This window comes from Manis javanica, chromosome 1 (genome assembly GCF_040802235.1).
Source record: "Manis javanica isolate MJ-LG chromosome 1, MJ_LKY, whole genome shotgun sequence".
Lineage (NCBI taxonomy): Eukaryota > Metazoa > Chordata > Mammalia > Pholidota > Manidae > Manis > Manis javanica.
Genome location: NC_133156.1, coordinates 98,176,459 through 98,203,439, shown reverse-complemented (window position 1 = coordinate 98,203,439; position 26,981 = coordinate 98,176,459). Strand labels below are relative to the sequence as shown.

The window sequence follows — 26,981 nt, the reverse complement described above, 5'->3', positions numbered from 1 at the left end:
CATATCTCCATGATCTTCAATAAGTATTATTCATAGTAAGTCTTGAGAGAGAAATCTGGAGTCAGTCTTCAAACAATCAGTGACAACCCTCTACCATTAAACCCTTTCAAATTTCAAACAAAAGATCAAAAGTCAATTTGTCTACTTCAGTTGGAATTTCTTCCCAAGTATTTTCAGTGAAATGGGTAGAATTGCTTTGATGAATTACCTCAGTGGGTAGTGAAGATCCTTGTTGTATCATTAATGAAGTATACAGTGAGATGTGCCTTTTAAGCGGTCTATTTAATCATTCTTAAAGTGATTTTCTCTTACTGTATCATACCTACTAAAAAGAAATTATCTTCCTTGGCATACTAAAGCAGGTGGCTTTTTAATAGATTATAAACAAATCTTTTGCCATTTACATCCCTACTTCTGTGGAAATTACTGTGGTTGAGGTTTTAAAAAGTGATGGCTTCATGTATACCCTGCATGTTGCCATTGTGTGTGTTCAATCTGACATGTAATAAGTCAATTTCAACTAGATTATCTCTGCTAAATTAGATCGATTCATTATTCACTGTTAATGAAGAAAGATGTCACAGGTTTGACCCACTAGAAAGAGAGTGTGTGCATGCCCGTGTATGAGTTTTTTTATAGAACCTGTTAATTTATTATCTTGGAATGTATGTAAAGAAAAGCAAAACATATGAAGGAAATTTGACTGTTTATAAGAATAGTACACATGAAAATTCATCTCCTTGCTGTAGACAGAAATCATACCATTTTTTAAAAATTGAGAATGGTGTGGGGAAATTTATGCAAGAACAGTTAATCCTGGAGAAAATACCTCTGTCGGAACTCTAGCGAGGTCAGTGTTTCCTTAATTACACACTGCCAACTGTCAGTCTAATTGCAAATAAAAAATTAGTCTTGCATGTTGAAGTTCTTTGTATTTCAAGGCTATTCCCAGCTCTATATGATCTGGACTCCAGCGTAGAAGCAAAAGCAGTGAATGTCTGTTAAAACCACTAATGCTGAAAAAAGAACTTCCTTTTTACTTCCCCCACAACCCCGGATTTCCTTAGGAAAAGGTGTTGGGTAATGAAATGCTGGGAGATTTAGTTCAATTAAGCTCTATGGATGTAAGCCCAACAAATTTTATCAGGAACAGAAAAATATTTGTCATATTGTACACAGGGTATTATAAAACATAAAATATCTGGTCCACAAAGCAATAAGTAAGTGCTCTGGAGTTGAGCTGGACCTGAAAAATTCAGGATTAGAAATTGTGTTTACATGAGGCTGGGCCTGAAGAAGTTAGACTATTACAGTGTAGGCTCATTTTCATAGTAATGGGGGGTAGCTCTTTAGAATATGAGACTTTGCACCTAGTGGATACATTGGGTAAACCTGTCCCTGTCTGCACAAACTCTTATGACAGCAATTTTCAGAGTTCAGCTCTATGGTTAGAGTGAATCAGGGACATCACTTGCATTTCTGCCCAAGTGGCTAGCTGCCCTTGATAACAGGCCCATGGACCAGATACTGCCAGCTCAAAGACTCAGAAGCCAGTTAATTCAAGTGGGTAAGGTGGGACTTGGGTAAACAACAGGGAGAGTTGAGGATTGTGTCAGTGTGGAAAGTTCAGGCCCCATTTAAGGATCAGCTGCCACCCAGATTCCAGCCTTATTACTGAAAGTGATTGTGGGCCTACTGCTGTTAGATTTGGCTTTACAGGAAAAGCCAGAACTTGGAACTTTTATATAAAAATATTCCAACTTCTCACATACTCAACCAATTCAAACATGTTAAAGCACCGTGGAGGGAAATTAGAGCACATTCTTGACTACAGCTGGCATGTGCTTTGCCCATTTGCAGTTCTTGCTTTCACCTCTCATTTAGATTAGTGGGGCGTGCACATTATTAACTTTACATTCAGGGGCAAGGAGGAAAGAGCTGTAGGTGCATTGGTATAAATCTGTCACCACTCCTGGAAAGGTCTTTCTGACCAAGGGTCGTGTGGTAGGTTAAATGGTGGTCCCTAAAAGGATAGTTCCCTATTCTTTTCTCCATGGGACCTTTTTTCAAAAAATGGGTCCTCACAGATCTAATTAAGTTAGGGACCCTAAGATGAGATGACAGTGGGTTAACTAAGTGGGCCTTAATTCCACTGACAAATAACCTTAAAAGATGTACACAGAGAATAGACATGAAGAGAAGGTCAAGCAAAGATGGAGACAGAAAGTGGGATTATGTGGTCACAAGCCATAGAACAGTTAAAGCCTCAAGAAGCTGGAAGAGGCACTGAACAGAATCTCCCCTAGAGCCCTCTGAGGGAGTGTGGTCCTGCGCCTACCTTGATTTCATACTTCTGACTTCCAGAACTCTGAGAATAACTTTCTGCTTTTGTAAGACATCAAGTTTGTAGTAATTTGTTATGTTAGCCACAGGGAACTAATGCAGGAGAATAGCATCATCTTTCTAAACAGGGCATCTATGAATATCACCCCTGCCATCTGACATCCAAGGGTATCTCTAAGGATGGCTGCTTTATCAAGAACTTCTGCCAAAAATTAAAAATGAGCTCTTCCACTTAAACTCTAGGTTTCATAACATCAAATCTAAAATAAATTGTTCATATAACTCACAGGGAAAATTACACTTAAGAGAAAAATATCATTCAGGATAGAGATACATTAACAATCAAACATATTTGAGCCACTCACTGTCTGTACCTAAGAAGACAGTGTAGAGATGAGTGTAATCACATCTTAGTTCTGACTGATGGTAATTGATTCCTTCCCTCTAAGTAAAATACGAGAGCTATAACCAAGACATTCTGAGGGATCTAAAGACTACTGAGTCAACAGTCATTGTGTTAATTTTAGACACGTAACTAAATATGAGTTTAAAAAGCAAGCCAACAGCAAATTAAGGGGGGGAAAAGAGATTCATGAGAGGCCATTAAGTATTAGGATTATTCAACCATTTGCCACCCTTTCTTAAGTAAGCATATTGAATCCCCTATGTTGTCCCCAACATGGTTCCCAAAAGCCCACTAGAAAGGAATCGAATGTATTTTATGTTTTCCCAGTATTCCTTTCCATTCAGAAGAAAAAAAGGGCAAGGTTATCACATAGGTATCTGTGTCATATTCTCCTGGAGACTGTACCTCCCCAAATGCCTGATTTTATGTGCTTTCTTATAAATCATGTGGAACCCAATTCCACTTATCTTTTAAATTCCTGTGGTCCTTTGTGCTCATTTAAGACTTTTTGTTCATTCAGCATCTGTTTGCACTTCTGTTTGTCAATCAGTGGACTAGACCTCTCAAGGGGCTTACCGTCTAATGGAAGAGACAGGCATGGAACAAATAATTACAGAGCTGGAGAGTGAGAGTCATAGAGCCCAGGACATCCTGGACGTAGTGTCATAGAGAAGGCATCCCTGGGGCCAGGTCTTGAAGCATCATTAAATGTGAGGCAGCTCAGGGTGTTATGCACAAAGATATAGGGGCAGGGGGCAGAGTGGGGGTTGGAAGGCACATGGCATGTTCAGGAAATGGTGGAAAATTTGTGATGGCTCTGGAGGCAAGTGGAGAGGACAAGGGGGCAGCTATCTCCATCCTGGTAGTTTCTGCATCCATCTTTTCCACCCCATTCCTGCCTTGGATGAGGCCTTCATTATCCTCTTCCTGGCCTTCCACATCCACCCCCACCAAGCCTCAAATCTTGCTCTCCATACTGCTACCACAGCAAGCTTTATAAAATGACAGTTGTATCATATGACTTCGCAATTGAACACCCACTGATCCATTCCTAGTAATTCTAGGATCAAAGCTCAGTTTGACCTGGCCCTACTTACCCCTACAGGCTTGTGTTAGTTTTCAGGGCTACCATAACAAAACACCATAGCCTGGGTGGCTTAAACCACAGACGTTATTGTCTCACAGTTCTGGAGCCTAGATCCGAAGTCAAGATGTCAGCAGGACTGGTTTCTTCTGAGGGCCAAGAGGGAAAGCCCTGTGTGTTCCAGGCCCTCTCCTTGGTGTATAGATGACTGCCATCTCCCTATGTCCAAATCTCTTGGAGCCTAGTCATACTGGATTAGGGCCTACACCAAAGAACTCATTTCAACTGAATTACCTCTTTAAAGAGCCTAACTCCAAATGCAGTTACTTTCTGAGGTGTAGAGGATTAGGGCTTCAAACTTAGGAATTTTTAAGGGAGCACAATTCAGTCCATAACAGAGTTTATCTCCTATCACTGCCCACACATACATGTGTACCACATGCCATGCCTTCCTCTGGACTATTTTCTCTGCCTGGAATGCCCTTTCCATGCTTTGTTGAGAAGTAGAGTGGTGGTTAAAAGCACTGACTCTAGAAAAATTTGGTTTTGAATATAGGCTTTGCCGTTCCATTATTATGGGACTTTGGACTTACCACTTAACCTTCCTAATCTCAGTTTTCTCATCTGTATGTAAGCACCTTAACTCCTACCAAAAATTATAAAGGTAAAATTAGTCAATATGTGCAGAGAACAGAATGTCTAGCACGCGGGAAATGCCGTTTAAGAGTTAGCTGCTGAAATTATTGTGCCTTGATGAATTCATTCATTCTGGAAGGATTGGATCAAGTATCACCTCTTCTGAGGAGCCTCTCCGACTTCACAATGTGCTTCACGTTCCTACAGGAACATTGTGCCAATTAATAGTTATATCTTTGCATATTAGTTGCCTTTCCGACTAGTCTGTGACCCCATTAGGCCAGAAACCTCTCTTCTTAAATATCAAAACCTTGGTCTCTGGAGTCAGGCAGGCTGGATGCACACACCAACAAAATTACTAGCTATGTGTCTTTCAGTAATTTTACCTAAGCTCACTAATCCTTGGCTTCCTCATTTGTAAAGTAGATATAATACCTACTTTGTTAGGGTATTGTGAAAATTTTTTATACTAGACAAGTAAAAGATACATCTACTACAGAGTAAGGACTAATGATTATTAGCTCTTATCTATTTTTATAAACTTCTTACATCCAGCATCTAGCACTCTGCTGTGTACTTAATAGGTGTATGATAATGTTCAGTTTTAGGAAACTTGAACAGAATTTAAATGGATTAAAGCCAGATTGGTTAGGCCTAGAAGTGGTCCAAGAAAAAAAATGACAAGGGCTGGAACCAAGGCATGGAGACAAGGATAGAAAGATGGGAGAAGAGGGTAGTGACCTTTGCAGGCCTGAATGTACTGACTGAGTATGGAAAATGAAGGGGGACTCAGCACTGACTTCAGTGATCCCAGTGACTGGATGGATAGTATCACCATTGCCCAAAACAGGAAACATGGGAGGGATACCAATCTGTATGGAAAGATAAACAACTCAGTTTCAGTTGTCCTGAGTCTGAGGTCCAGTGAAATAGCAAAATGTAGGTGTCCTCTGGGGATGAATGTATGGATATGGAAAACAATGCTGTGATCCAGCAGTGAGAACTGTACTAGAGTCAGAGGAAGATTGTCTTCAGATGAAGACCCAAGGGCAAGAAACAGTGAAACCCTTGGCTTGCTTCTCTTTCTATTATATCTATCAGTGTGGGTAAAATTGCAATATTTCCAGAATCTCTTGCCTGGCCTTAGTGCATCTCCATATCAGTAGGTGTTTCCAAGGGGTGGAGAGAAGTGGTCCATCTCCATATCAACAGGTGATTACCAGGGTTGGGGGAGCAAGAGTATATCTGGACCAGAGAGGTTTAGTGGGGTCCCTTTTTATAGCCAGGTGGTGAGGGACACTGCTTATAAGCAATAAATGGGTTTCTCCCACTTTATTTCTCCTTTGACTGACTTTGGTTTCAAAGGTAATTTGCTCCAGGCTGGGAAAAGATTCCCCCACCCCCCACAAGAGTTACAATTTATCTTGTATCCAGTGTGAGTCTAGAACCTCTTCATACTCACCATCAGGATCCTGTAATACACATCAGCCCACAGAAATGTAAAAATCCTATTTTCCTTCACTTTTGCACCTATTCCTCCTCCTCCCCATAATAGGTCTTCTATGCCTACTTGAGTTGAGTCCCTGCCAGAGTGTTAGCCTGAGAAGCCCAGGAGGGGCTCACGGCCTGATAGTCACCACCAGAATAATAGCGACTTTACCTGTGTGGGCAGGACATACACTTCTCTCTTAGATGTTCTGTATCAGGTATCTTGTTAAGAAACACAGCCTAAAATCTGTCTAAACATCTGGCTTCCTAAAAACGACATGAACAAAGGATCTGACAGTGGGAAGAGTAGAGAGGTGAACAAGTAGGCTAAGTCAAAATACTCTTGCTCGCTTTAGTAAAAAAACAAGATCATATAAAACAGCACCTTGAAATAAAATTCCGCTGAGCAGGGAATCCACACACAGATTCAAGGCATCTTCCTCAAGCTTCCTGCCTGCAGCCCACCCCAGTCTACCCCCTCCTCGCTCTCAGCATTTCCCTCTGGACCTTCTCCCAGGGCTGCTTCCCAAGGGGAAGTTGACAGAGGCTGATGTCACTCACTACTTTTCCTTTCCCTACAATGTCTTTCAAAATTGATATTCTATTATTGTCATATTACAAATGCAGTATGTACTTATGAGAAAACACAGACAGCAAAAAGATACCCATAATCCCAAACAACCAGAAATAACCAATGTAAACACCTTGGTGTATAGCCTTTGCATTCCTTATACACTATAGATCTAGATCCAGATGATAGATTATAGTTATAGATGTGTTTGTGGACAGGTTTATAAGTACAGATAGAGCTATGTTCATAGATAGAAATATCTGTCCATTGGTAGGGCTACCACATACAGCTGCAGGGCATCCTCAGACTTTCCTACCACAAAGAATTGGCTGCTCACATTATGTCCTGGCTGAAATGACTAGGCCTGCTAATTTCAAGTCAGTATATTCAACCAGCAGCTAGAGTTTCCTTGTATGGTCTCAGACTCACGCATGGGTCTTGATCATTTGCCCAATAGCAGCAATTCTAAAATCAGGGATGGATGGGGTCTTTGATGTAATGACAGAAATAATATAGATAACACTTATTATCTATAAGGCTGAGAGCTTCATAACCCTTGAAACCACCTTTTAAGTAAATGTTACTATCCCCAGTTTACAGATGAATAAGCCAAGATTTAAAGAAGTTCTAAAGTTTGGTGCACACCTAGACTTGCCTGACTCCTTAGCCTGAAGCATGCTATATGCTTCTATCTGAGAGTTTCTCACAGGGGATTTAGCAAACACCCAAGACATGGATTCTAGGATTAAACTTCTCTCTCCCAAGGTTTCAGTTCTTTCAGTCTGAGAAAGAACTGTATCAGCAGATAAGCGGGAGGATCTTAGTCAAGGGAGGTAGGTGCAGTGCTGAGCAGTTCTGCAACCATCACAAAACCAGTAGCATGGGTTGAGTAAGCTTAGAATTACATCTTCCCTCCCAGGGATGCTTCTGGTTTAGAAATATGACTTAGTTGGATAATATTTTTAACTGTATAGATTCTCTGTCTCTGATGGTGGGGGTAATCTCTTCAGAGGGCTGAATGCCAGGCTTGGCAGTGGGCTGTCTGGGGCTTACATAAGGCTAGTTTGACTTGAAGTACTCTCCTCCCAAAGAGCACTCCTCTAGGGTTAGTCGTTGACCAGCTTCCATCATTCTTGCTCCCTTCCTCCCATGTTCCCATCATGCTTATTGTTCACCCTCATCCCCTTTCAATGCACCAGCTCTCCAGTGTTCTCTTCTCCCAAAGACCACTCCTCTAATCATCTAGATTACACTGAACACCTCCTGAGTAGGCCCATTTTACTGTTGTTAAAATCAATTGATTTGGAGTGAAGGATTTCCCATATCTAGAGATAGTTTTCTTTTGTTGAGGATCTTCTGAAGTTCCATTCTTACTAGGTTCCATGAGTGCCTTCCCTCCCCTTTCCCTATCAGCTTACTGTTTACAGACTTGAAGTTGGTCCAGACTGTCCTATGTGTGGGTAAATGTGGACCTTGTTCCCATAAATCCTGGGTTGATAATGTTTAACAGGAACCTAAAGAAATAAGTAATTAATAAACTAATTAATTAAAGTGCAAGTCTTGGCTAGATTAGCAATGTAGTATCCAAAATAGAATATGGAATAGGTGTTCAAGAATTTGGCACATTTGTATCTCTTCATAGACTTTTTCTCCACTTGTCCCCAAATTTGATGATAAAAGAGTGTTTGAAAGAGATCACAGACGTATCTGTGAGATCCAATCATGAAAATAAATGTTGGGACATAGTTCCCTAAGCAGTTAAGCAGCGGTCTCAGAAAAGCCATGAAAGCGTAGACCCCGGCTGATGCATGACAGCCTCAGTTCCCCCCGCGGTACAGCCCCGTGAAAGCTGGCCGGGCAGTGCAGAGGGATGAACTGTGCTTAGGAGAGCTCCACTTCTACAGCAGCTGAGGGTGAGGAGGCGGGCAGGGTGCTGACGTATGTATTTCGTAAAAAAGAGTCCTTGGGCTTCAGGGAAGAAAAGATAGAAACAGTAGCCTGAAGACAGTAGTGAAAATCTTGCTCCTATGGAGAATGAGAGAGGGATCTGAGAAGGGAAGTGTTTTTAAAGGACTCGGAGGACCCCAAGGACCAGGGGACATAGGAGACCCTGACTATACACTGCAGCAATGGACAGACGAGTGACAGATAAAAATAGGAGAGAGCAGATAATTTGGCTGATCAAGTCTGGGGGCTGGGGACACCGATGCAGGGAAAGACAGTGGTGGAAGTGGTGTATTTTGTGTCTAGTTTGGAAGGGAAGGAAGAGAAACCATTCTCAAGGAGAATCAACGGGGAGACAAAGCAACACTGGAGAGATGGTGTGTTGAAAGGGGATGAGGGTGAACAGTAACCATGATGGGAATGTGGGAGGAAGAGAGCAAGAATGATGGAAGTTGGTCAATCACTGATAAATTAGAGTTTGAGATGATTTTAGGGGAGGTGGAGTTCCAGGTGGCACAACCCAGGGTGGGTCTGTCAATGGGAATAGGCAACAAGAATGGAAAGTGTTACAAATGCAGGAATCCTGAGGCTGTTTTGTTGAAGGAGTGGACCAGCAGTATCTGAACACATCTATGATGTTAGCAATGCTTCTTTGCCTTGTCATATTATAGTCTTATATGCCCTCTTGTTATAAGCTACTTCCAATACTTGTGGAACAAGGAGAAAATAAAATAGGTAGGGGCCAGAGAAGTCATCATTAAAGAGTTGGCCCAAATAACATGGATTAGGTAGTTCAGAGATCTTAATTTCTTCCTCATATTATGGGGCTGTGTACATTTCTTATCTGCTCTACTCGACTATTAGGTTTCTTGAAAGGAGGTCTGTGGCTTATCATCACCTATTACAGGTCTTAACACACAAAGCAGTTAGTTGTTCAGGAAGTTTATTGAATTAATAGTTTGCAAATGGTTCCAATCAATCTTTAGATGTTGGTATACTATGTTTACAAATGGTTATATTAATGGTCACACGTTTATATAATGTTTTCTGTATGTGCAGCTTTGGCTCCCTTGCATAATTTGGAAGAAGCAGATACTTGAATTATTTTACAAAAAAATAAATAAAACCCCAGTTGGAAGGTATTTACTATATTGTAGGATAATGTGTTCTGACCGCTCGTGATTTCAAGTGCAGAAATGAGGAGTGTGGTTTTGATGCCATTCCACTGACTGTTCCTAGCCAATCTCTGACATTGTTTGAGGCTTGAGAATACTTCGACTTAGCAAAGGGACATCATGACAAAAAGACAAAATTCTTGTAAACAGTGGAGAGACAGGCTGGGCTGGGCTCAGCCATCATTCCCCTTGATGAGCTCTATGTTTAGAACCAGAGAAATCAGAGTAACAGGGTAGGGTCCAGCCCTGAAGCAGTGTGTCAAGATCTATGATTTAACAATACATATTTTTTTGGTGACCATGTGGAGATTAAATTAACATATTTAAACTTCAAAAGGGAATAGAAATTCATTACTACAATGGGAGAGGTCATTTTTTTCCTGGATTACTCCCAAACAGAAAATTGAGAACAGGATTTGTTGCAGGAAAAACCCAAAGGGATGGTTTTTTTGTTTTTTTGTTTGTTTGTTTTTTGTTGTGGGGTTTTTTATTTTTCCAAAAAACTAGCAAATGTTTTCACTCTTTTTTAAAGCTAACTCTCTGTTAATCAGCACTTGGTATTCAGTTTTTCAGTTATTCGGTTTTGCTTTTCTTTTGTATGTCACCAGACCTGGTAAGAGCCTCTTTCTGGTCAGTATTTGAGAAATTTGTATGTTAGAATATCTACTACCAGTTGGGCAAAGCAAAAAAATACAGGATAATAAGTTTTATTTTCTAATTTATCAGCCTTTGTGTTCCTTTATTCTTACCTTTTTGTTTTCCCTCTTCCCATTATTCTCCCCCACTGTCACCTTTATGCCATCATGTGAGTGGGTCTTTAGAGCTTTGTCACTCTCCCAGTCCTTTCCCCAAAACACATACTCTTTATACCCAGCCCCACAGCCACTCACATGGTGCTACACAAGACAAAAGTTTAGGGCAGGCAGCAGAATCTTTAAATGCTGCATAACACTTCAGTGAATATGCTCTGGAAGCTTTGTTCACAGACGTCTTTGTTTTTCAATTTAAATATTTTTTTAATGTAACATCACACATGACATCACCATGCAGTTATAGTACTGGACCCAAAGCTTTTATATTGTGGGACACTGGGATGGACATATCTTGTAACTTCTGCCACCCATGTAAGAGAGAAGGAAGGGATATATAGAGTTTGTGCCAAGCCCTATTACATCATTATTCCATGTGATTTTCTCAGAGTATTCAGGGCCATCACCCATTTTACAGATAAAGAAATTGAAGTTTAGTGAGATTAAGTATCTAGCCCAAGGCCACACAGCTGGTAAGTACAGTCACCCAGCATTCAAATTTAAGTCTATGTGACATCAAAGTTTTGTTTGTACCATATCTTTACCTCCCAGTTCAAGAGAGGACATGTAATGCCTTTAAATAGAATCTACTGACTTACCTGCAAGGTATTTATCCTTTACTCATGGACTGCAGATTTTAGAGGTCATCCAGGAGCCATTTAGGGCTACTGACATTGACATCAGGGGTGTCAATCAAAAGGAAACTTGGAATAAATGCAGAAGAGCGAAATGTGTAATAAGTTTATGCTCAACTATCTAAGCAATGTAGATATTACACTACATCCAGGAGTGGAGAAGCAGAGGTTTTCCTGATGGCCTGGAGCAGGATAATGAGAGGATGTACATGACTGAGCCCAGGGTCACAGCTGTTAGGGGTACCAACTATAATGATTTCATGGAAAGTTAGAGATGGAAGGGATGTTGATCTTTCATTGTGCCAATGGGGAGGTATTGTGACTTGTGATGTCAGAACACCTTCTGAATAATTAAGAGTTGAATTGAATGTGGAAGCTGAAGACAAGAGCAGTTAAATGAACCGCCCACAGCTACACAGCTAAACTGTGTTTGGCCTGGACTAGAACTCACTGTATGTAGTCTTGCTCATTTATTCCTTCGTTTCCCTGGTCACTTGTTTATTGTTAGGTTCTTACTCTGCATCAGGCACTCTGATAAACAAACTTTTAAAAAATTATCTCATTTAATCACCACCAAAACTCTTTGAAACAGGCAACATTGTATTATGATTTTATGGAATCCAGTTCTTAACGGATTAGGTTACTTGCCCAAAGTCAAATTAAATGGTGGAGTCAGAGGCAAACCCAGGTGCATTAACCCTATGCAGAGCTCTTAATCCCTGCACTATTCCAGAAAGAGGTAGAAGGTGAGCTGTTGTACAGTTTTCTTCCTGAAGAACTGAGACCCGGTAGTATCTGTGATCTCCTCTACATCCCATAGAAAGTGAGAAAGCTGAAGCCTGATTCAGTGTCTCCTAACCCCTTCTTGGTGTCCTTTCTTCATGCCTTGTCCTAACTTTAAACTTCTTAAAGTGTAACCCAGGTATAGTAGCTTTCAACTGACAAACACTACTTTCACGCCTTACACAATTCGAAATTATATTCAGCTATTTGATAAGTCTCTCCAAAGATCCAACCTCACACCACGACAATGAACTTAGATCTTCTACTGAAAGCTTTGAGGGGAACCAGGAACTGCTGCACTGCAGAGTAAAGCTCTTACCACCACCATCAGTAAACATCTTGGCTTTGCCCGGAAGGGTTTCTCTTGCATCTAACTGCTACTCCTATTTTCTTTCTCTTTCCTCACATCATCTTTACAAATTCCTTCTCGTGCAGCATTTCAGCTCTAGCCCTCTGCCCTCCTACCCCACTCAGCAACATGAAAGCCCAGTAATTAGCCTTGGCTCCTGCCATGCAAAAGCCTTACCCCCAAATCCACAGCTGCTGCAACATCATCCTCCTGTGTCACCCGCTTTCTACCTCCCCTCCTCTTCTTGTTTTCCTTGGGGTATTAGAAGAGGTTCAAGGAATTCATACAGCCTCCCTTTCCCTACCTTACCCTGCCTCTCAACACACACACACACACACACACACACACACACACACATTTCTTTCTTTCCAGGGTGTCTAATCTTCAGAGAAATATAAGGAAGTTTTTCCATCTAAACTTTTTTTTTTAAGTTACCTGAGTATAAATAAATAAAACTTAAATTTTAATGTTTAAACTTAGGAAAGAAGAAAAAATCCTTATAGCCTAAAATTGAAAAAAATGCTTTCTCAAACAACTCTTGGAACAAAATAAAAAACAACTCTTCAACTCTTGAAGAATACCTAAGAAATGCTGATATAAAATACTAGATAGAAGAATATATGGAATATAGCTAAAGCAGTGCTAGAAATAAGTTTCATATTTATATTAATAATAAGGAATTATGTACTTAATTTAAATAATTAGAAAATGAACTACAAAAGAAATTCAGAGAAAGAGTTAAAAATAAAAGCATAAATTAATTATAAACCAAAAATATAGTAAAACTAATAAATTTATCTAAGATCATAGGACCTAATAAGAGATAGACCATTAGCAAATCTTATCAAGAACAAAATAAAGCAAAAATACATTCAAAGGAAGAAATAATGGGGAAATAATCACTTCAAAGGAATTCAACAATGATAAACTGAACTCTAGGAAGTAAAATTGAAAATCTGAATGAGCTATGTGATTTTCCAGAAATGACTCTAGAAGAAATGAAAAATAAAAAAATAAACAATTAAGCAGATCAATTTCCAAAGGAGAAGTAAGGAAACACTACTCCCTAAAAGACATCCATTTGTATGAAATTTTTTTTCTCTTCAAGTGAGTCTAAGTAGCATCAGAGTTATCTGATTCACAGTGGTTTGGTACAATTCAACTATGAAACTTAACCGGAACCTGGGGATTTTTAGGGAGTAATTCTGTAATAAAAATGGCATTACAGATCAGTGGAAGAAAATGGATTCTCGGTGAACAATGGCATTCGGACTTGAAAAAAATTTCATTTAATGCCTTACTTGTTACATTAAAGACATGGAAGATCAAAGATTTAAATGTAAAAGAATAATAAAAATATTGAAACAAACATGGAAGAATGTTTTATAATCTCAGGGTATGAAGTGTTTGCCTAAGTATGACACAGAATCCAGAAACCATGTTTAAAAATTGAAAACATAATATAAAAAGGTCAAAATTTTTTTTGACTGTATGGCTATATAAATTCCACGACCATCCAGGCACAGAACAGGAGGTAACACTGAGAAACAGTGGTGTTGCTCTGTCTGCAGTGTAACAGACAAGCCCCATAGTGTATCTCTGCAAGAACAAACTCAAGCCGAGGAGGGTATGTAGCATAGTACATATTTGCAGGTTTTTTTAACCCACAAATGTGAAGCTTACATACTGAAACAGCATGACTCATGGAGGGAAATCACAAAGCAACTTGAGTTTGTGTCCTCCTGGCCCACTAAAATGTATTCAGTGGGAAAGGTTATTAGCCCCTGAATAAAAATTAGTTCCAGGACATTTCTGACCACTTATGAATTATACAAAGTTGCATATCACTTTTGACCACCTACTTGATCTCAATTCAAAAACCAAATTGCCCAGGCCCACGTCACAGTCATAACTGCCAACTCCAACTTAACTGTTGCACCTCTTCTCCCCAGTGAGACTTGTTTCCCTGCCTTGATTCCGCTGTGCCTTATTACCTATTTGTTTCTGACCATTACCACATGAGATGATGAGAGGGAAGGGAACAAAGGTAAAAACTGCACTCTATTGTCTTAAGATGGCTTTACATTCTCTAGATCTGGCAGGTGTTTGAAACTTACATTTTTACTTCAAGGTAAGGTGAGCAACTTGTCCCAGGTTGCCAGGACTTTCTCAGTTTAAAGAAAAGCCCATGCCTCTGAAACTCCTTCAATGTGGGTCAGCTGAGATGCTTGGTCACCCTACACTGTTGTGGCTTTTAGAGGAATCCCTCCCACCAGTGGAAATACATCACCTGCATCTCCTTCATGCGTGTGATGTGCTCTCCTTAGGGGCATTGCCTACTCTCCTCCCGGGAAGCTTGTAGCCCACCTCCAGCTTCTAACGGTTGAGATCCCTTGATCATCAAGACAAACTATTGTGCATGACTTAACACAGCATACATACACACTCTCTTTTCCCTCTCTCTCTCTCTCTCTCACACTTACCCACTCGCCCTCTCCATCCTCCCTCCCTCTCCCTGTCTCTTTTCCCAGGCTCCTGTGGCCCGCATCTGACACTGAGAATCATTCACACATCCTTGGTCTTAATAAACTCTGAGTTTGGAGACCCAACTCACACTCGCTGGCCCTGTGCTCCTGTGGCCCCGCCTTCAGTAGCCAGCCCATCTGTTGTCCCTGGCTTTCAGGTGACAGTGAGTCACTGTTGTCAGTGTCTGTCACCCAGCAAGGCTGCAGATCAAACTCTCAAAGTGGTCCTGTGGAACGGTCACGCTGGGCCTGGGGTGGGCAAGAAATGGGACAGTCTGCACCGCTCTCTCCAGCGAAATTATCTTCACAATCATAGATCTATCTCACTTTCTTTCTCTACCAGCAATCCATTTTATATCCTCAGTGTGGGTACAAAGTGTAAGTAAGGGCTGTGTGTGAAACTGCTTTCTGAGTATTTCCTTTGAAGATTTATATTTTGGTGTGGCACTCAGCATTGGTGTCTGGCAATCTTATGTCTGTCATCTTAAGGTCTTGGCTGAAAGTGCCATTTTAATATGCTATTTCTATGCTTATATATGCATGGAATAACAATGGAGATATATAAAAAATGGCAATTGGCTCCAGGTTGGGGAAGTAGCTGGCAGAGAAGGAAGGGGAGGAAGACCTACATTTCTACATACATTTTGTACCATTTAAATGTCAACACTGTGCATATGTTACTTACGAAAACAAATTAATATTTCTTAAAAGGTGAAGATAGAATACCTATGATTAAACTTAAGATAAATGCAGGCCTATATAAAGTTGCCGTATTTTGCTAGTAATACTAAATAATCTGGCTTCTGTTGAGGAATAGATGAAGCAATAAAACAGAATGGGAAGTACTGAAATAAAGCTTATATATGAACTTACAGTAGGATAAAAGCATAACTCAAGTCAATAGGAGGGAATGGATTATTTAATAATTGTGTCAGAGCAATAGAACAGCCATTTGGAGACCCATAAAGTTGGGTCTCTCACTCACTCCTAAACCAAATCAATTTCTAATAGCTTAAAAATTTGAATGAAATAAATAAAATCATAGTAGATCAAAATGCAACTGAACAGTGTTATAATCTTGACATGGGAAAGGACATCAAGTGTGATACAAATAGAGAAACTATGAAGGATAAGTTAGACAATAACACCAAAGTTAAGCTTCCAATTTTCCTAAATTTTCCTAAATACAAATAATAAACATACATACAATACAAATTACCAAATTACATACATACACAGACATGTAATCTTACAAGGCCGTGTAGCATAATATTAGTGATAATTTTTTAGGTGGTAGTATTACATTGGTGATTATAATGTTCCTTCTTATTTCCTGTTTTTTTTTCTTGAAATTAATAGGCACCACTTAGTAATAACTTATTTTAGATTATATTAAAAATAATGTGTGACATGTTGCAACAGTGAAAAGACTCCCTATTGAAATACCGTTTTCCAGTAAACAGACTACATATGCTTTCTCAGGCAGAGGAAATGCGTTTGTCCCAGGGAGTTTATCCCTGTGGTTCTATTAGTAGAGTTGCTGTTCCTCATCACAAAAGGGGCTGAAACTTGAATCCTTGGGTGCACTTCCCTACTTTGAGCTGATGTTAATAGAGCACTGTTCGCAATGACATTTGAGACAGGTTCTATTGACGAACATGAAACTGGAAGCCTTCCTATAAGCATCTCCAAATAGAATGCTACTGGAAAGGTTGTACGTGTTCTAATTGATGTATTCTTTCACACCAGGTTAAATATTTTTTAATTCCAGCTTTAGAGAGAAGGTGAATATATTGAAACAGAAAGTTCAGAGGAGAAATTATGGTTGCTCTACTTCTAAAAGTTAACATCTTCAGTGTTCAGAACTTGTAACAAATACTTATCATCCACAACAGAAAAGCACTCTCTGTGATAAAGTCCTAAGAAGGACCACAAAACTGACATGAAGATACCACATTAATAGTAGTCACAGTGACATTTATTGAGTGCCCACCATGTGTCAGGAAATATGCTATATATACTTTATTACATTATTTCTAGCCAGAAGTTTCTTTAAAAATGAACTGCTTCTTATTTTTCAAAAGTAATTCCATAAAAATCAGATTTTTTTGAAATTTCCCTAGCTCAACATTACCCTGAAAGTTATCGCTGTTGAATACAAACATAAATAGTAATTATTAAAGGGCCTCATTCCTATTAAAATTTCTCTAAGGAAGTTTTGAGATATAAATGAAAATCTTTAGACTATTCAGTTTCCATTATGAAAAACATAGTTTAGCAGGGTCAACACTTAGATTCCTGCAAGAGGCTAGGGGATGGCTGTGACAATGATAGCTGGTATTTATATGTCAAGCACTTTCCAAATGCTTTACATGTATGAATTAATTTAGGCTACCTAACAACTCGATGAGGAGTTACAAAGATTCTGCTTTAAGAGAATGAAACTGAAGCATAAAGAAATTTTAATACTTCCGAGATCAGTTAGTGAGTAATGATGCTGGTGATTGAACCCAGACAATCTGGTTCCAGAGCTCGTATACAGCACACTATGCCTCGGAGCCTGACTTCCCTAGCCCAATCCCTTTGGGGTGGGATAGGGTGGAGGGATCAACATATCAGACTGTACAAATAAGTCTACATCCTTTTACTAGCATATCAAAATGAATAACTGAAACAATTATTTGAACAAAAATCAGCCCCACCCTCTAATATGAAATAAGCATGAATTAAAATGGGGTTGCACAAGTTGCTGAGATAACTGCCTTCAGGTTTTATTATCCTCTGCTACAGGATACCTACCAAGAAGGGCACAGTCCCTTGGATACCCAGTTCCTCTGTGACTATAGAGGGCCAGATTTTCACTTTGTGTCATTGTTCTTCTCCTGGGAAAGCTAGTATGCCTTTTATCAAAATCAGTGAGGTATTGACTGGAGTGACGACATTGTAGAAATGTAAAATATACATGCTACACTGTAGAAATATCATACACAGTAGAAATATGAGTTTCCACCATATACCCTGTGTGGTATCCCCAGAAACAGTTAAATCCATGTTATGTAGTGACATTGTAAGTCAGAACTGGTTTCAAATAGTGCCCCTCCACCAACTTAATAGCTCGAAGACTCTGGGAACTAAACCTGCCATAACCTCAGTTTTCTCATCTTCCAAATGAGGACGACACATACCTCCTTTACAGAATCATTAAGAGGGCCAAATGAGATACTGTGTATGGTATAGTGACTGGTCCATAGTAACCATCCCATAATTGCCAGTTGCTATTATCTTCATCATCATCATCCTCACATCTTCATCATCATTAGGGAGCATCTCTGCTCTGTTGTCATCATTTGTCAGCATTAAAACTGATTTTCAATGTGACTGTCACTCTTGATTTTAATTTTTAACTATAGACAATGAGCTGTTGAGACATAAAACAAAGTATCCAGTTCGGCTATTGAATTCTCCACCTAAAGCATCTTGTAAATTTGAACCAACAGGAAGGAAGGACAAGACAAGATGATAATGAGGAAAGCCCATCCTACAGAGCGTCCTTGTGGCCAAAGCTCTTGCATTAAATGCAAAGCGCATAAGATGGAATGTCCCCTTATGTCACAGCTGAAAGCTGTAACATAAATATTTTTGTCAGTTGGCTTCATTCTACAGATGTTCTTAAGGATTTGTTGTTGAAACAGGCAATCCATTTCTGAATAGAAAAAAAAAACCTTTGGCAGTACTCAAAGTGTCAACTAATTAAATCCAAATTGCAGCTGAACATTTTGAAATGTATGCATCATCCACGTGAATACTGAGTGAATTTATTATAAATAGAATTTCAATTGCTATGAATGAAAGACACTAAATGGCATGGAAATACACTAATTTGTGAGCATTTATTAAGTACTTTATTAAGATATTCCCTTACAAGGGACACCATTCAATCGATTAAATAGTGGGTATTCCAACAGTGTGCTCAGGCGAGGGAGGCACTCTGCGTGAGAGTCAGAAAAACCTTGAGTTTTGTGTGTAACAAACTGGATTTTAATCCCACTTCTGCTACTAACTTTGTGAAGGTTAAAGGGTCACTTGTCCTTTTTCTGTAAAGTGGGCCCTACCCTATGGGCCTAATTCCCCTGTAAACTTTTTTATATTGCATTTGAGTAACTTGAGGTGATGCCTCCCATTCTCATTTGCAGAAGCCACAGCTTCCCAGGAGCCCAAAGGACAACGTCATGCAGCTGTGCAACTGCCTGCCCAGAAAACAAGGAGTAGACAGGGCCTCGATTTCGTCTTTTGGGTTCTCAGTTCCTGTCTTCTGGCGAGATGAACTTCCCATGACCCATTTGCCAAAGGTTATCATGACACATATTTCAGATGATGACCAAATTCTAGACTAGTGGTTGATAAATAAAACAAGGTAAGCAACCAAGCAGGAAAGCCAGTCTGCTCCTTTTGTAAAGAAGACCTTCATAGATTTTAGAACCATCCTGCAGTGAACCTGTCTGTTCCATTAGGCAGGGAGGATTCCATCACTGCACCTTCTCAGGCCGGGGCCAGAAAACAATCTGCAAGAGGTTTGCAGGAAGAGGTTTTGGTAGAGATTGGTGGGTGTTTTAGTTTCCTTAGACTGCCATAAAAAAAAGTGCCACAAAGCGGATAGCTTAAAAAAACTGAAATGTGTTGTCTCATAGTTCTAGAAGTCAGAAATCGAGGTGGCAGCAGGGCCTTGCTCCCTTGGAAGGCTCTAGGACTCATTCCTTGCCTCTTCCTAGTTTCTGATGGTTGCTGGAAATCCTAAGCACTCTTTGGCCTATAGCTGCATCTCTCGGATCTCTGCTTCTGTCTTCATATGGACCTCTTCCCCCAGGGTGGGGGAAGATCTCTAAGTCTCTCTCTTCTCATAAGGGCATCATTGGGCTTAGGGGCCGCTATAATCTAGTATGACTTCATCTTAATTACATCTGGCAAGAACCCTATTTCCAAATAAGGCTACATTCATAGGGACAGAGGCTCAGAATTTCGACCAAACATTAGAGGGTGGGGGAGAGACACAATTCAACCCACAACAGTAGCCATGATTAGTTTACTAACAGGGTGATCCTACTGTGAAATTCTGGTTTATAATTCCTTTCTCCCAAAATGATGTTATTAGTTGGCACAACAATTGTGAACTAGCTCCCTTGGTACTAAACATAATAGTACTGTTCTCTTGTTTTGTTTATAATGTGATATCCTGCTTATTCTTTAAGTCTTGTATTTTCTGAATTATTGGAGAATCTCAGGATGCTCACCTGAGTCAGAGCACAAGATGTTAATTAATTACTGTATCATTCTTAATTCATATTCAGGCTTACAGGCCTCATATTTGCTATGTATTCAAAAATACAAATGCATTACCAGACTTGAGTTATATGTTGAACATGAGATAGAATGAACTTCTAAAAATTTGTTAGACCTCTGATTATATACCAGAGTCCAAATACTAGCCCTTTATTTGCCTTTAGAAAATCATAGATTGGTCTCACTGGTAAATCAGAAAGTAGTTTCATGACTTCATGACTTGAATCTATTATCCTATGCTGATCTATATGTATCTCAATGGAAAAAATGTCGTGTTTGGATGCATATACTTAATTGATTTAGCTTCACTGTTTTGTTTTGACAGGCAGTTTTTGTATCTATCTACTATACTCCAGGATTTCTCAATTTCAGCACTCCTGACATTTTGTGCTGGATAGTTGTTTATTGTGTGTGTTTGGTGGAGGGGCAGGCCACAGGGTGGAAGGGGTGTTGTTAAACACCGTAAGACATTAACAGCATCCCTGGCCTCTACACACTAGATGCCAATACCACCTCTCTCCAGCAACCTCTGCCACCTCCATTCTCTCAGTGTGACAGCCAAAAATGGGACATTTCAAGTATTCCTGGAAGGGACAGTAGTAAATATCACCCCCAGCTGGGAGCCCATTGCTTTGCCAAATTTTTATAAATTGATATTCTTAGTCACTGCTTCCAAATTTGCCTTCTCAATCTACTCAGATCCATGACTCAATTTAAGATTGAGCCATGAACAGAAAGGTCAATTAAGGTTAGTTTAATTCTCATACTCTTAAGTCTCAGGACCCCTTAACACTCTTAAAACTTATTGAAGACCACAAAGAAATTTTATTTATATTGGTTATAATTTATCAGTATTTATTGCATAAGAAAAAATTTAATATTATTGTATGCTCAGTTAAAAACATTAAGTCCATTTTGTTTACATAAATAGCATATTTTATGAAAATTAACTATGATTTCCCCAAAAATTAGTGAGAAGCGTGGCACTGTTGTTTTATAAATATCTTTAATGTTCAGCATAATAGAAAAGCACTAGATTCTCATTCTACTTTTTATACTGTTAATGTATGTTGTTTTGGTTGAAGTATATAAAGAAAATTCCACATAGATATGTAGTTGGAAACTCAAGGTTTATTTTAATAGCCTTTTCAAGTAGTTATGGATATTTTTCTTTAACACTTCTTCAACTTACTGTGGAGTAGTTTCTTAAAAGTTACTTTGTCATATAAAATTATTTTGTCTACCTTTCACTTTGATTGGGTCTTTTACCTATGCATTGGTCATGTGGAAAGTATTGGTTCACTGAGTTATGTGCTGCTTCTAAAAATTTGATACATTTTATTATCATTTTTATTATTTTAACATAAATCACTATCACTAATATCACCACTCTCAAAGGCAATATCTTTAAGTATTAGGATATTGTCAAGCTCACAGTGGTAGATGTGAGTTTTCCAAAGTTCTAATTTTTGCTTGAAAGCTTGAATTTTATCATTGGCAACAAATACTGCCAGTTGTTTCCCTTGAAGTGACAGACTCACTTCATTAATTTTTGAGAAAACGTCTGACAAATACTCAAGTCAAAATAGCCATAATTTGTCAGTTGTTCCTTCAGATAAAAAATTGTGTTCTGTGAAAAATGGCTATTTAGCTTGCAACTCATACAATTAAATGTGCACTTTTCCTCAAGACAATCCTCCTACTTAAGTAGACAGCAGAGTGTTTTATGTGCACTTCCCATTTTGCAAAACAGACTACTTTTAAATCATACTAAATGGTTGAGATTTAGTAAGATTAATCATTTTATGTTTTATCAAAGACTTCCTTAAGTGAACCTGGCTTTTTTTTTTCTTTTTTCACTGCAAGTGCCTATTAGTGAAAAGCACAGCATGCTAGCATAGTCTGATGCCACTGTCTTCGTTCAGGCAAAAGTACCAGCATGAATTCACCATTATAATATCAACAAGTGAAGGGGGTTAATAATGTCTTACAATTATTATAAGAATGTTTTTCATCTTGGGGACCCCCCAGAGACCCAGAGACTAACTCTGAGAACTGCTGGTCTATGAAGATCATTCTACTGTACACTTAATTTGAATACAGAAAATATCTTCTGACAGACATACACAACAGCAGACACACTTCTTCAAACTAGAGCTCAGAAGATCACAAGAACTGTACATGGCATTCCAGGGGCCCACCTTACTCTACAACCAAAACCGTGAGAAGACACAGTTGTTCTCCTTGATATGAGTATCAGAAGTTAGAAATGTTCCTAAAATATTTTAGTTTCCTGGATGGAAACATTTTTTGACTTACCTCTGTCTTTTTTAAAATCATTTCCACATTTAACCCAGACCTTTTTAGAGTAATAAGTTTCAAGACCTTATATGTCAGCACTACTTTCTGATTCTTTTTTTCCTTAAAGAGAAGGTTACAGTTGTAAGGAATTTAGAAAAGAACTCTGCATTCACTCAGTTTCCAAGAATGCTTTGGTCAAATTAGGCACTCAATCAATTTGTGTTGGCTGTAAAATATAATTGATTCACCCTTTATAATCTTCCTAGTTTTATGGTCTGATGATATGGCTTTCAACCTTCATCCATCTAGATAGGACAGGGCTATTTTTTTAGACCCCAGGGAGATTTGAAGGCAGAAGTAAGGCTGCATACTAAAAAATAAACTCGTTCCCTTCCCCAAAGCCTCCATGGCATAGCCATGCAGCCAAAACCTAGCTGCCTGTCTTGTGTGTACACTCCTACCATCACGCAACTGAATGATTCTGAGAAATTGATAAACACAAGAGATAAGACTTAAACATAACTGGCATGTGGAGTTCCCTGAATAGTCAGATGGGCCTTCTGGACAGAAAGGTCTGCCATTTGACAAACCCAATTGTATGCACATGGAAGAAAAAAGAAAATGGTATTCAATAGAAAAAGGAGGTGATCATTTCTACGATGTCACTGATTGAAGTCCTAGGAAAAACAACTCTTCAGTAGGCTGGATTGAAACATGTAGATGGAGTCCAAAAGAGATGTCTCCAAAGGGAAAAAAGGCGGAACATGGACATTGTGCATTGAATTTGACCATATTGACAGGAATTCTAGAGACCTGAATGGAGAGTTTGGGAATGAATTGTTGATAGGCATATAGAAAACTATGTAAGTATGAAAGAGGCAATTAATTATTGTGAAATTAAAAGTTATACAGGAAAAGAAATGTGTTCACAGTATGTCACATGGCTCAGCTGAGAACAATGTTTACATGGTCATAATAATGTAAACAGTGTACACTGATTTAGCCAAAAATTGTGGAAGATTTATGTTGGGAGGATGGAAATGGGAAAGTATGTTTGCTACAGTCTATGGGTGGTACTTATGAACAATCCAAATCCTAATAGAGAGAATCATGTCTAAATCAAGAAGTTGAACTATATCTATGTTACTTCAAAAAATAGAAGTTAAAACCAGAAGAAAGAAGTTAAAGCTAAAAAAAGTTCAAAATAATTCTAGGTAGTGAAACTCAGCAGTGGGCAGGATTAAGAGAAATAAACTATTATTTTTCAAAATATGCCTTATGTTATTACATACATGTATTATCTAGCGTATATTGATAAAAATGGAAAAGGACAGTTAATGTCAAAGATGTTTCACTTTCCATGTAGATTGTCTGACTGCAAAACCAGACTTTTGCCTAAGTCTTTGGTAAAACCACACTGTTTGAATTTTTTCAGGTAGAGATAGTGGCCACATCCCTGACTTTCCTCCCTTCAAAATGTATCTGCAGTATGTCCTATTCCCTCAAAATTCTGACTTTGCATACTGAATTAAGAATTTGACGTAACCACTTTCAAACTGATCTGTCTGCTATTAGCACATGAACAATTCTCTCTGTCCAGGCTGATTATCTTCTCACTTTGATTATGTCACTCTGCTGAATACACCCCACCCCTCCAAGTTTTTTGCTTATCAAACTTCCCAGTAATCACTCAAATCCCAATTCCCTGGTATCTACTCCTGACCAGTTTCATTAAAGTGGTGTGCTTCTTCTCGTACACTATCTGGTTTCACTACCTTTTAATATTTTATTGTTGAATATACCTTAGGTACAAAAGTATGCATCATGTTTCTGTACAACTTAGAATAAAATAGGCATCCAATAACTCCCTTCCCACTTTAAGAAACAGAACATTACACTCTGTGACTGCACCTCTCCACTCTTACCCCATAGAGGGAAGCTGCTATCTCCATCATTGGGTCTTGCATTTTCTTGCTTTTCTTTATGGTTTTATTATACTAGATGCATCCCTACACAATGCTTTAATTTGCTTTGCCTTGAACTTTATATAAATGAAATCCTACTTTATGTGTTTTTCTTAGATTTCCTTCTTTTGCTCCAATCCTGGTCCCTGTGCCAGTAGTTTCAGCACCACTTGGGAACTTGCTAGAAATGCAATTCTTCGGCCCCACCCAAGATTCACTAATCAGAAACTCTACTGGTGAGCCCAGGAATCTCTGTTTTAACAAGCCGCTCAGGTGATTCTGACTCACAAAAGTGAGAACCACAGATCTGTTGTGATAATTGTCAGTTTCTCCTTGTAGTTCTGTCCATATTTAGTTTATATATTTTGAGGCTACATTTGGGGGATATATGGATTAGAATTGCTTTATTCCTGGTGAATTTAAATTTATATAAAAATATAGTGATTCACTCTTTTTCTGATAATGATTTCAGCCTTGAAGGTTATTTTCTCTGATAGTAGAACAGGATTTTCTTTTGCTCTAGACTTCCACCCTTTGACTTTTAATCTTTATTTGAGTCTTGGTAGACTATGGCTCTTGTAAAACACTGTATTATCTTTTTTAAAAAGCATCCAGTCTGATGGGCTTGTAATTGAGTTTAGTCGACCTACATTGATAGTCTATTTTAATTCTTTCTAACATCCTATTTTCAGATTCCATTTTTTTTTTATCTCTTTTGCTTCTTTGGGTTATTTGAGATTTACTTTTTCCTCATGTCATCTTTTTTTTCCTCTGCATTTAATGTTTTTTTAGAAATAATTTTAAAATTCATACTTAAAATTTAAAGTCAAAATTTAATCAGCATTTCTACTCTGAACAGTGTAAGAAGCATATGATATTTTCATGTTGAATGGCACTTCTCCTGACATATGTTTTCATAATTGAGGATTTTAGTTTGAAAATTTATTTAACTCCAAAATTAGAAATTGTTTTATTCTTTTGTACATGTTCAGATACCAACACATTATTATTTTTTGATGCTTATTATTTTTCCTTGTAATTCAGGGATCCTTTCCTTCATGAAATCTGTCACACAAGACTTCTTTTAGTGAGTCTGGTGGTGGCAAATCCTGTTTTTGTGTGAAAAGTTTCCTATTTGATTTTATTTTTAAATAGTTTTACCGAGTAAACAGTTCTGTCATGACAGTGATTTTATCTTTCATGGTTTAAAAATAGTATAACAATTTCTTCTCATTTCCACATGGCTGTTAAGAAGTCAACTGTCTTTTTGTAGTAAACCTATCTTTCTCTCAAACTGATTTTTTTTCCTGTTTTGCTTTACTCCTACAGTTTCTCTACACTGGGTCTAAATACAGATTTCTATTTAGCATGCCTGGGATTTGTTGGGACGCCTGAATCTAAGAACTGGTCTCTTCATAGACCAATTCAATTCTGTAATTTTCACGTAACTTGAAATCTGTTCACTTTTCCTATTATCTTTTCTAGCAGTCTGTTTGCATTGGATCAGCCTACCCCAAGTTCAACATTTCCAGACCTCTTTTTTGTATTTTCTTTCTTTTCAAATCCTTACATCTCTTTTTATGTTATTTATGTCTGATCATTCCAGTAGCTCCCATCTTTGTGGATCTGTTCATGTTGTTTGTTGTTTTTGCCAACTCTCACTCCCGGTGACTTGTCTCTCCTTGTTACTGTTATTTGGGGGTGGGGGTAGGTTGGGGGGATTGTAGAGAAAGATGATGGCTGATGTTCCTCAGAACTGGACACAGGAATCACTTGAAGCATAGGTTTAAAGAGAATTTGTGTGTGTTTCTGTCAGGCACCTGGGGCCAATACCAATTTGAGATCTTTTTAAACATTTGCAGCCTCAAACCCATACAGTTAGAAATTGTCCAAGTAGACCTTTTTCTTTCATCTCTATTTTTTATTTGTATTTCACAAGGTCAGTTGATAGTATCTTTTATTACAAGCCATCCTATATCCTCTTTGAGAACACTTTTAAGTGTGACTACAAAATGAAAGGAATAAATCAAAGAACATCTAAAGACTGGATAATTGTAACATCGGATTAGTTTTAAAAAGAAACTTTTTGAGAATCTCAGGCAACACAATCCAATGTGTTTTGCTTTTAAAGTAAATTTTCAGGCATTGCCTAAGGCAATGATAGCAGAATGAACTGATTTTAGAGTGCTTAGGCAGGCTTTAAAAATATGAATGAGGAAACCATGGAAGTTCCACATCATCATTTGCATGTAAGTTAAGATTTGAGACAAGAAACTCAGACCTGGATTTGCCTCCCAATGTGAATAGGGAAGATGAAGCAGGCTCTGTGTTAAAGACAACAATGAAGCTCCAAAATATGCCAAGTGAAAGCTCATAAGTGCAGAATAGTGTGTATAGTATGCTGCCTTCCAAGTAAATGTAAGAAAAGAAGGATTTGCATTTGCTTGTATGTGCATAAAATACCTACAGAGACCCAGGAGCCAAAATTATTGGTTTCCTCTGGAGATGGGAACTGAGTGGTAGGGAACAAAAACGATAGAGATTTTTCCATGTGTACCATTTCAAACTTCTTGAGTTTTAAGCCAGGAAAATATATTGTCTACTCAAATAAATGGATATGTAGATACATAG

The 26,981-nt window shown here is 38.5% G+C and overlaps 1 long non-coding RNA gene across 1 annotated transcript in view; it reads left to right on the top strand.

The window, feature by feature from the left end:
* Positions 1-21,273, top strand: part of LOC108384545 (uncharacterized) — a 758,195-nt gene extending 736,922 nt beyond the window's left edge. The window contains exon 6 of the long non-coding RNA XR_012130751.1: positions 18,942-21,273. This is a non-coding gene — a long non-coding RNA (uncharacterized lncRNA). The remainder of the gene's footprint in view (positions 1-18,941) is intronic.
* Positions 21,274-26,981: the final 5,708 nt, after the last annotated feature.